This window comes from Hesperophylax consimilis, unplaced genomic scaffold (assembly GCF_061612785.1).
Source record: "Hesperophylax consimilis isolate HC1 unplaced genomic scaffold, BYU_Hcon_1.0 scaffold_32, whole genome shotgun sequence".
Classification (NCBI taxonomy): Eukaryota; Metazoa; Arthropoda; class Insecta; order Trichoptera; family Limnephilidae; genus Hesperophylax; species Hesperophylax consimilis.
In genome coordinates, this window is record NW_028301262.1 from 2908263 (window position 1) to 2920455 (window position 12193).

Below are 12193 nucleotides of genomic sequence, written 5' to 3' on the forward strand. Positions count from 1 at the left end.
AATTATCTTTTTAATTTAATACAATTTCAGTGTGCTAAATATACTAAATATAATAAGTTAGTTCTTTACATTTGAACAGCCCGTGATCAAATTCTTTAAAATATTTTTTCACCCACGATCTTTAAAAGGTTGTTTACGGTTAAAATCAAGTCTTTTTTCCATAGACATTTACCATTTATTAACAAGTAAACCACAGACAACATACAGAAATATAAAATATTTAATGTTGACTCGTAAAAGTACCTGTCACAGCAGTTTCGAAGTAAAAAACACGCAGGATTCGCGCAATTATAAATTTTACGTTTTTTCAATATTTTTTCTATAAATCCTACAAAAATGAAAAAAACAACAAAATACAGGTTAACTCATTGGCTATATAGCTTATTAATAAGTTTGTATGACTTCGTGTAAAAATTCTAAGTTATGTTTTTTTTTAATGTTGGCGAAAAATTAAAAAAATGATCGTCTGGATATCTCGAGCAATTGAGGCAAAATAATTTATTTCGCGTGGTCGCTCCAGTGGATAAGATGTCAGAGAATTAAATGTGATAAGAGAGTTCACAAAATTGAACTAGATTCTCTCTACGACACTATCGTGAAAACACTGAGAAATTCCCCAATAAAAGCATTAAAAAATAAAGGACCCAAAAAAAAGTATGACATTGTTCCAGGGTGGAATGATCAAGTATCAACTCTGTATCGCCATTCAAGGCATGCATTCCTTTGCTGGGTCCAAGCCGGAAAGCCTACGGAAGGTCGTATTGCAGACGAAAGAAAAACTAGTAAGAAATCTTTTAAAATTGCTCTCCCAAAATGTCAGCACTCGGAAAATCAAGCAAGAATGGATAGCATAGCTACGGCTATGCACAACAAAGACCTCAAAAAGTTTTGGCAAAAAACTTCAACTGTGCTGAAAGCCAATAGCAAAGGATCAAGGAGATAGCATGAAACCATATATGATGACATGTTTGCAAATGATGACCTGATCATGAACATTATTCCTGAAATGATCGAATGCGCGATTAAGCAAACCGCCCTCGGCAAAAGTCCAGGATACGACGGTATTGGTATCGAGCACATAAGGAAATCATCTCCATACTATTCTAGCCGCCCTTTACTCAAGCCTCTTACGACACACACATATGCCTATGGACATGAGTCGAGCTGATATCATACCAATCTTGAAATCCAACCAACTGGATGCATCGATACTAGGAAACTACCGACCTATTTCCCTAGCGACAATGATCTCAAGACTATTTGAAAAAATTCTATTCACGCTAGTAAAAGACAAGCTATTTACACTAGATAATAATTCGGCTTCAAAAGCACCTCATCAACCGATATGGCCATCGATGGAGTTAAACAAACAATAGAATACTACAAAAAAAGAAAAACCACCGTTTATGGGTGCTTTTTCGACCTAAGCAAGGCCTTTGACCGTGTTTCTCATAAATTATTATGGGAAAAACTCATAAAACGAGATGTCCCAGCAGCAGTTTTCAATATGTTGGCTATTTAGTACGAACAGCAGAAAAATTACGTTGAATGGGCAGGAGCTTCTTCAAGACACTTATTCCTAAAAAGCGGAGTAAGGCAAGGGGGTAATATGTCTTCTATTCTATTTAATGTGTACATTAATGACCTCTTACAAGAACTGAATGATACACGAATTGGTTGTCATATCTGCGGTCAAGGCAGTAACAATATTAATTACGCGGATGATATGGTGCTGTTGGTGCCTTCGATTAAAGCGATGAGACGACTTATGCAAATATGCGAAGAGTATGCAATCTCACATAACCTGCTATACAATGCAAAAAAGTCAGTAATCGTGGTTTTTAAATACAACAAGGAGCCAAATAAATATTCCTCCAATCTGTTTAGACGGAAAAGAACTACTTGTAGTCTCGCAGGTTAAATATCTGGGACATATGCTAACCGAAGATATAAAGGATATAGAAGACATGGAACGACAAAGAAGAGCAATCAATATTCGGTCAGGAATGCTCTCAAGGCGGTTTTACCACTGTAGCGATGATGTCAGAAAATTACTCTTCAAGGTATTCTGCACTGCACTGTGGTGACACATCTGAGCTGTGGACACAATACCCATCAGCGAAATGGGACAAGCTGAGGGTGTGCTACAATAATGCATACAGGCAGCTCATGCAACTAGCGAGGTTCTGCAGTGCCTCCACAATGTTTACTGAAGGGAGGGTGCACTCATTCCCCGCCTTACTTCGCCACCGACTAGCCAGCTTCTGGGGTAGGACTCAACCAACATCATCGTTGTGGCTGCATCCGAGTGGCTCAGTTCCCCACTCAATGAGCTATGGATGCAGATGATGCGGCGACCTCCCTGATGGACGGTTTAATTTAATTTAATCTAATTGTTTTTTATTTTATTATCTATTTATATGACTATTTTATTTTTGATTTTTTATTTTAATTTTATGTTAAGGTACCTGCCTAATATTTTTTTTCTCTCTTTGTTTTATCTTATTTCCATTTTTATAATTTTTTACTTTATTTTATTGTTTCCCTGTTTTACTGCATTTCATGTTATATGGCAGACTGGGATTGCACTATCCTCCCAGTCCTGATGGATTAAAACTTAAATAAATAAAATAATAATGATTAAAAGAAATATGATTATTATAAAAATACATGTAGACAGTAAAAGTTAGTAAAATGACATGGTTCACAATGCTACAACTGGGCCACTCGGCACACTTCTATTTTACAGTGTTAATTATAATGTTAATACAATCGAGTTAAAATATGTACATTTAAAAGATGTAATATTAATTTATTATTAATAGCTGGCTATCATAGGAGTTACAAATAAAGGAACGTATGTACGAGGAATAATGTTATATATTGATTAATAAATAGAGTTTTTTCGTCTAATTTCGAACACCGATGGAGTATTATTATTGTCACAATAATATTTGGAAATACTCAAGTGGCTCGAAGGTATATAAAGAATAAAGGGTTCCAAATAACAGATTAAAAAATCTAATAATCATTCGCCAATTTTGCATTACTTTCAGAGGATGTTTTTAAAAAACGATAATAATTAAAAAATTAAAGCGAGAATAATGGGTAAGTTTCAGTTTTCGGTACCATCGGTTACAGTGCATCCGCTGTCGTTAGCAAGACTTTGATGATGAATGTGTATATTTGTTTGTGAGATCATTTACATCGTTCAATATTTCCGTCCCGAGTTCACTCCGAGAGACAGCTAATTGCTTGCGAAGAAGTAAAGTTAATTTTTTTTCTAAACCAGGTTATTAAACCAGAATAGCTGGTACTAGATATAAAGTATATTTTTTGCGAAATGTAGGTCATTCAGTCCAATTGTAACTAAGCGCGGCCAATTGGCCTGCATTATCGATCTTCAACACATCCATCGTTTCGTTCTTGTTTGCCGCATTTTCATTTTTTCTTTTTGAGATACACTTTGAACGTTCGCAGAAGCACGAGCTGTGTGAGAGTCAGATCTGCTTCCAAACTACATAAAATTAAACAAAGCTTTTTAACCTTAGCTTTACTAATGATTAAAAAAATGGTGTGCACCATAACCTTGCATTTCATAAAGAAGTTGATGAAAAGCAATGTAGTTGAATATTTAAATTAAAAATGTTTTCCGTAAATTTTAACTGTGAGTCAGCATGTAACTCGTCAGAAAAGATAATTATTAGTTTCACTCGTAACGTGACAAAAGTTTTCTTTTACTGTGAGTCAGCATGTGTCTTATCAGATTGCACTTTTGAGAACATGAATAATTGCACTCAGAACATGAAAAAGGTTTTTCTCCACTGTGAGTCAGCATGTGTTTCGTCAGATTTCCCCTTCGAGAACATGAATAATTGCACTCAGAACATGAAAAAGGTTTTTCTCCACCGTGAGTCAGCATGTGTTTCGTCATATAGCCCCTTTGAGAACATGAATAATTGCACTCAGAACATGAAAAAGGTTTTTCTCCACTGTGAGTCAGCATGTGACTCGTCAGATTGCCCCTTCGAGAACATGAATAATTGCACTCAGAACATGAAAAAGCTTTTTCTCCACTGTGAGTCAGCATGTGGTTCTTCAGAGTGCCCCTTTGAGAAAATGCATAGTTGCACTCAGAACATGAAAAAGGTTTTTCTCCACTGTGAGTCAGCATGTGTTTCGTCAGATTTCCCCTTCGAGAAAATGAATAATTGCACTCAGAACATGAAAAAGGTTTTTCTCCAATGTGAGTCAGCATGTGGTTCTTCAGAGTGCCCCTTTGAGAAAATGCATAGTTGCACTCAGAACATGAAAAAGGTTTTTCTCCACTGTGAGTCAGCATGTGCCTCGTTAGATGTTTTTTTTGAAAATATGCATAGTTGCACTCAGAACATGAAAAAGGTTTTTCTCCACTGTGAGTCAGCATGTGGATCTTCAGATTCCACTTTCGAGAACATGAAAAATTGCACTCGGAACATGAAAAAGGTTTTTCTCCACTGTGAGTCAGCATGTGCCTCGTTAGATGTTTTTTTTGAAAATATGAATAGTTGCACTCAGAACATGAAAAAGGTTTTTCTCCACTGTGAGTCAGCATGTGGATCTTCAGATTCCACTTTCGAGAACATGAAAAATTGCACTCGGAACATGAAAAAGGTTTTTCTCCACTGTGAGTCAGCATGTGCCTCGTCAGATTGCTTTTTTGAGAACATGCATAGTTGCATTCGGAACTTAAAAAATGTTTTTTTTCTATATGGGTGCTTAAGTGCCTTTTAAAATTCGACTTATGAAAATTGGAATAGGTGCAATGAGGACAAAATAACTGTTTTTCCATAGGATGCGTCTTCAGATCTGTGGAAAAAATAAAGAAATACGATTATAAAGGCTCAGTACGACTTAATATCTATACTAAGGATAAGAAAGCACAGAAAATTGATAAAAATTTATAAAAAAATGAGAAGACAGAAATTATAAACAAAAGAAATTATTTTTACCGGACTGGTTAATTCTTTCAAAGCGTTCTATGCATTCCTTTTTTACATCCTGCAGGTCTATATCAATTTCCATACAAGAGAATCCCCCATCATTATCTTCTCGGCGTCCGAGTTCCGCCTTGAAAGTTATAGTCTCCTCATTAATGCAAGCTATAAAACAACATGTTCGTACATTGACAATTGATTATTATTTTTTTGGTAAACTTATGTTTAAGACAAGATTTTTTATGCATAGCACAAAGGGTAACAATTATTTTTATAAGCAATAATTATCAGTCTGAAACACTCATCCACATTGAAAAATCTCCTGATAAAAGATACATGAAGCCAACGGGACTTGAACCCGGGTCCTTTCGATTTCCGGTCGAAAGCTCTGACCACTGAGCTATGGCGGCTTATCTCTTATCCGCGAAATAATTCAATATATACTAGTGTTTCATTCAACAATTACTGCTTATTACATTTTTTCACCTGAAAACAACCAACTTTATTTTATATGAGAAAGGCATTGTAAGTGCTAACTCTCTCACTAGATGGCGTCGAGACAAATTGTTTACATTTTTTGGTGAAGATACTTGAACTTGTCAAATATTAATTATTATTTTTTTAGTAAACTAATGTTTAAGACAAGATTTTTTATGCATAGCACAAAGGGTAACAATTATTTTTATAAGCAATAATTATTAGCCTGAAACACTCATCCACATTGAAAAATCTCCTGATAAAAGATACATGACGCCAACGGGACTTGAACCCGTGTCCTTTCAGATAAGCCGCCATAGCTCAGTGGTCAGAGCTGTCGACCGGAAATCGAAAGGACACGGGTTCGTGTATCTTTTATCAGGAGATTTTTCAATGTGGATGAGTGTTTCAGGCTAATAATTATTACTTGTAAAAATAATTGACAATTGATGTTAAACAAAAAAAAAATTATATAAAATATTTTCGATAAAAAAAATCGTTGATTAACCCTGCAGAAGTGAGAATTACGAGAAGAGAGTTCAAGGTTAATTGAAGAAAATTAATAAGCATGACCCGGATGTCTGCTTCAGGAAGGAAAGGGTATTTGTTCTTAAGCACCTTCAGTGTAGAGTCATTTTAAGTCAACGAAATGATGTTTTCTTTCATCAATATGTATTTTTAACGTATGAGTATAAAGTGGACAACTAAATGAATCAAGCACTTATTGTGAGCATTAGCGGCTTCTGTGATTGTAGGGTATGGCTCTCGACTAGTAATCTGGAGGTCCCGGGATAAAATTCCAGCGGACGCAAGTAAATTTTATTTGATGGCTTCATGATATCTCACAATTTATTTTTGTAGCGCGTTCCAGCGTGGGAGATACTTTCGGTAACGCCTTGGTGTAATATAAACAATTCACAATTTAAACATTGATTGAAATAACGCTAACTGAATAGCCAGGACTTCACACCTATCACCTCCCCATCTTCATCCCCTCCTTTCTATCAGCCTTACAACATACACATATTAAACCAAGAGGTTCAGAGCAGTTGGGACTCATTTGGGGAATTCACAAAAACTGAATAAAAATTACTTACTTTGACTGATGTTGTAGTTTGGCTCTTCTGGTAAAGATATATATAATGATAAAAATTAAAATTACTACGGCAAAAGAGGACCGCGTGAACAAGCATATTATGTTCTGTCGCCATGGCAATCCAAAATGGACTTGGATTAATAATATATAATTTATTTTACGTATGTAATGCAACTAACTGGCTGTCTGAGTACTCTCCGCACATTCCTTCTTTACATCTGGGAGGTCGAAATCCATAAACGTGTTCGGCATTAAACATCCGCCTCCTTCCTGGGGCCCTGGTTCCGTTTTGACGGAAACAGTTTCTTGGTTTTCTAGATCCATGGCACTGCTGTGGTAGGGTTTGGTAATTGGTACAAGCCCAAACACATATATATGTACCTGAAACAGAACATATTTGTAACGGAACCCTCTTTTGAATGAGTTTAATATTTTTTGGTTGAAATATTCTGTCAAAACAATGATATCTTATGCGATACTCATATTTGGAAATAGGAATATACATACTGTGACTATCTTGACCTTGAAATTGACATTTGAAATCTGTTGAAAGATTTGTCGTTAATCGTCTGATAAGTTAATATAACTATAACTATAAGTAAAGTTAAGCGGGTAAACCTTTTGTTAAGTCTGCTAATCCGCTTTTAATAAAATATTTGTAACTAAAAATTAAAATATTTTCCAAACACTTTATTAAAATAAGCAGACGTCTAATTGACAGTTTGAACGTTACGCAAACAAAACGCCAACAGATTTCCTAACTAAGGTGTACCGATAAGGGCCACTACCGAAATGATTAGAGTAATTATTAAAAGCATTAGAACTCACTTATAAAAATCACAAGTATGGGAAGATAAATTGAACTTCGTTGGTTAAACAGTGTAAGGAATAAAATGTAGAATTAGAGAGTAAAAACCGGGTGATGCGACTGGAGATGACAAAAAGATGAGTCAACAAATTAGGTTAGTTTTACAAAGACAATAATGAAGTCATAGACAAGTATTATGACATCAGCAGAATGACACTTAGCCCGCGCCACGCAACGTAACGCGGCGCAACGTTCTTGTCGGTGTTTACACTGGCCCACGTAACTGGTTACCACCATTAACGAGTCGATAAACAGCTACGATGTTTCATTTTACTTGGAGTGTCAAAGTATTTTGTGATTTGTGTGTGGTTTAACACGTAATACCAGGAGGTTCAAAATAAAACACATGCGGCGATGGTGGGTCCAGATTGACCCGGCTGAAATGATAAAATTAAAAGGCTTTTTAAACAAAGTCACAAACAAAAATCACAATACTAGAAATTTTCCCGAATGGTTGACAACATCTGCGCGGGACTGTGAGAGACAAAGACGGAAGGACAGAGCAAGAGATATGCTGTTTCGTCGGCTGCTCGAATTCGACTGAGAAGAAATGGAATTTTTGCGTGTTTTTATACACAATTATTCTAATAACTTTTTTAAAACGTGTCCGATTTTAATCATTTTTGAGTCGAAATGTGGGTAAATATTTTATGAAAGAATAGACAAAAGGAAATTAGCCTAAACGAGATATTTGCGGCAAAATCTTTTATTTAAAAAACACAGGGTCAAATCAGATCCATCACCGGAGTCGAGGTGTTAATAGTGTGTTCATTTATTTTATGAAGAGAAAGTTAAAGCAAATAGACATAATGATGAAATAAGACAGAAAGAGCTTCTGTTGTGGAATTAAAAATAAAACAATTATCCCAGTAATTTTGTTTTTTTTTTATTTCTTTTACATATTATATTGTTTTGAAGTATTATAAGAATGCTGTAGGTATGATTAGAAGTTTACAACCTTGCAAAGTACTCCTCGATAAGGAGTGTTAGCTCCAAGTTACGAGCACCTCGCTGATGTTTTTATTGATTTTGAATTTTAACTGAGGTTCAATTTCTTGCACTAATAATGATGTCGTTTCTTTACTGAGACGAAATCTTCTTTGAAACTTCTTGGCACTGGGTGTTTCAAACAAATTTGTTCTTGTTTTTACTTCTCTGACTATAAACGGTCTACTCATATTTAAATAAGAATAATTTATTTATAATTTTTATAATATAATTTCTTCATCATCGTGAGAATACAAATCCAAATGTTCATTGTGAATACAAATTAAAATGAGATAGATTTAAACCACAATCAGAAATCGAAGGGATAAACTAAAAAAAAATATATATTACTGCTTTATGAGTAGGGCTAAATACGTTTATCTCGGTTAAGCAGGCACTTTTCTGTATTTAAGTTTGACAATTCTTTAAACGCATTTAAGGACCTAAATTTTGTGGTGCAATACGCCAAGTCAACTTAAATCAAATAATGTGTTTAAAATTATATTTAAACCAAATTTGATTTGAGTGCAGAATTGCTTGCATTGATAAGTTTTCGGATTCCTCCATGTAATACTAAAATTCGGGGTTTATTTCAGTGCGGAAATTTTAAAAACTACCATATGTATTCCTCATTGCCCAAAATACTTATGTAGATAAATAGTTGTACCGAATCAGTGGACATCTTCAATTTTTCCCTTAACAAATTTTTACTGAGGCAGTTTAGTTATGTATAATAAAGATGTAGCGTTTAAATATACAATTTGTACTTTTCATTTGTAAATGCCCCAAAAAGGGTGTTAATAAAATAAACAAATGTACCTAAAAATGTAGTTTTTTCAACCCATTGGCCTCAAACGACGCCGTCCCGGCGTGTGTACAGCGATGTGTCTTAAAATCAAACGACGCCGGTCTGATGTATATAGGATTAAAAAGGGATACATGAGTGCCAACTGTGTTTAAAATTTCAAATATCAATCGCTCTGTAGATAAGTACCTAAGCATTCGTTAGGTAGTATTGGCAGGATTCCGTTTGTAAAGTTTTTTCCTGATATTTTCAAAATGGCGGGTGGTTCGGAAATAGACAAGCTTGTCCGTAAAACGCGTGGTGGGCAGATAGCATCACCCTAAATTGAGAGTTGAGAAATATATGAATCTGAACGACGATAACTTAGTGACCATGTGGATTCCTCAGATCCGTAGTCTGAGGACAAAGAATCCACTTAGGAGGCAGTGGAAGTTTTGAACGTTTCGACGATTGAAGTTGGCCCGTCGGCTTCCATACCTCCAGCAAAACGTCGCACAACTACCAATCCTAATGAACGGACGTGGAAATCGTCTCCAAACATCAGCCGGATTCCATTTACCGGCAATCCAGGAGTAAGAAGAAGTACGTTGCAGGATTTTGAAGAGGACAAGACGGAGTTGGAATTTTGGGCAGCCATAGTTGTCGAAACAAATCGGTGCGTAAATAATTTCCGTAAACTTAATAATTTAGCATCATGTTTATATGGTTGTATACTTTGATCATAGTTTTAAGTACATTTATATTTTATGGTTATAAGTATGATTAATGTACAACTTTTCTTAATCCAATTATAAAAAAATGAAAAAAAAATATTTTAAATTTATTTTTATTTTCTCGTTTGATCATATTGTTTTTTTTAAACACTTCATTTTTTTACGTACCTTAATTCAATGCACAAGAACATTTAAAAAAAATTGTTACATTTGCAAATTTAAAACTTTTCGTTAAAAAATAATTTTAATGTGAAGGACACTTTTTTAGCTAAACAATTCGGAGGCCAATGGGTTAAATCAAAATCTGGCTAAAATGTAATGTCATTGAATAAATGTCATACACTTACGGGTATGAGCCCACATATTTATGACGTAAGATTAGTCTATTAGGTGACTCGTAGATGGCGTTCACTGTCGAGTATTGTAGAGACCGAAGAAATAATAAAATACCTACAGGAAAACCTCGCGGTGGAGGTACACATTATTCCGACCGCCCGCTAAATGATATCATTGTTAATATACCATTAAATTTCCGAATGTTTTGTTGGTACCGGAGTTTTATTTTATTGGGTTTTGTGATAAAAACCGGAGACAACAATTACCATCCAATTCAATCTTTGTATTATTAGTTTTTAGAAAACATCAATTAAAAAATTTATGTATATTTACCGCAAATTATACTTTACATAATTTTTTTTAATAGTTGGAAATGTTTGAAATTGCAATAATCAAACAAACGATACAAACATGGCATTCTGTCGACTACGATATTTGCTGTTCGCTAATGACGATTTTATGAAATGCCAACACTGAGATTTCATAATAAATTCTATAGTTTCTATGTTTCTATGGATAAACATCTCGGAACACTCGCTGTCAATTATTGTATGGTTATCAGGGGCGTATAACTCCCTCATGACCTTGTAACCCTGATGGGAGGAGTTATTCTTTACCCAAATTTTTATAGACAAAGCTGTTGTGGCTGAAAGCTCACATCTCATTGGCTCAGAGCAAAAATTGTAGTTTGATCTCTCGCTCGCTACCATAGCGACTTGTGTAACAGAAAGAGAAGCTAAGCATGTGTTATGCTGCGATAAAAATTAACGGTAATTTCCAAGACGCCATTTCGTAAGTTGAAGTCAGTTGAAGTTTTTAGCGTAAATATTTTGAATTTTGAAAATCGTCTAACCCATCTAAAAATAATGTTGCGTGCTAGAATTCTTCAAGGTGATAAATTAATGCCGTGTTGGGTTAAAGGTTGCTCCATTTCGCAATTGAAAGCAAAAATACGGTACTATTGGGATTAAGAAAGAATGCTTGGCAACGCTTAATCTAACAGTCATCATATAATATCCTGTCTATCTCCACCAACTGAAAGAAGGACCCGCACCCGTTGTTAAATACAGGTACTAACCTCTCGTTCTTTGATACAATGTTCGTGATTCCTGAATGTACTTCATTGGCTAATAATTTAATTAAATTTCCTTTTCAGACCTATCCGTATTCCGACGCGATACTATACCACGTATTAGGATGCTAAAACTGCTAGACAAAGCCACGATTACATCAAACAAGATCATTTAAACCTCTCCAGAATTGCATCATGTAAGTATTCAGATTTAACCAGCATTTTCCATAATGTTTGCTGACGATAAAGCTGTGGAAATTATATGAAACCCTTGCAGGAGAATTTGAATAACTTCTAGTGCTGTGGCAATAATAATTAACACTTAAAATTGTTACTCTTCTAATATTTATAAGATGTAAGTCACCTACAGTACGCTTGAACAGTGTGGAATCCTCATTTGAAGGAATATTCTGAAGGTATACACCTAATTTATATTGCAGTGAAACTCGCTCAAGGAGTTTTGTTTTCGCTCCCTACAAATTCTGCAGAAACTGCATAAAACGCTATTTTTTCCCGTACAAGAAAGTTCAAAAGATCAGCAGTGAATTAATCCATCACCATGTCCCCTTCTTCTTAAAATATTTTTAATTAATTTTATCCATGAGTTTTATTAAATATGTGTACAATACTAGAATAGTGTAATCATTGGTCTCAAATTTTGTCTTTTTCTAGGTAAGACGAAGGGCATTTTGAGCTGCGTTGGTCCGACGGCAGCCCTTTCTCCCAGGAAACAGAAAACGCACAAGAGGAGATTTTGGGGAGCAGACGGCAACTGCGATATTTATAACATTTGTATTTATAAAACAGACTTTTCTGTAGGCCCTTTTAAGGTATACAATTCCGTAGTACATTATTTTGATATT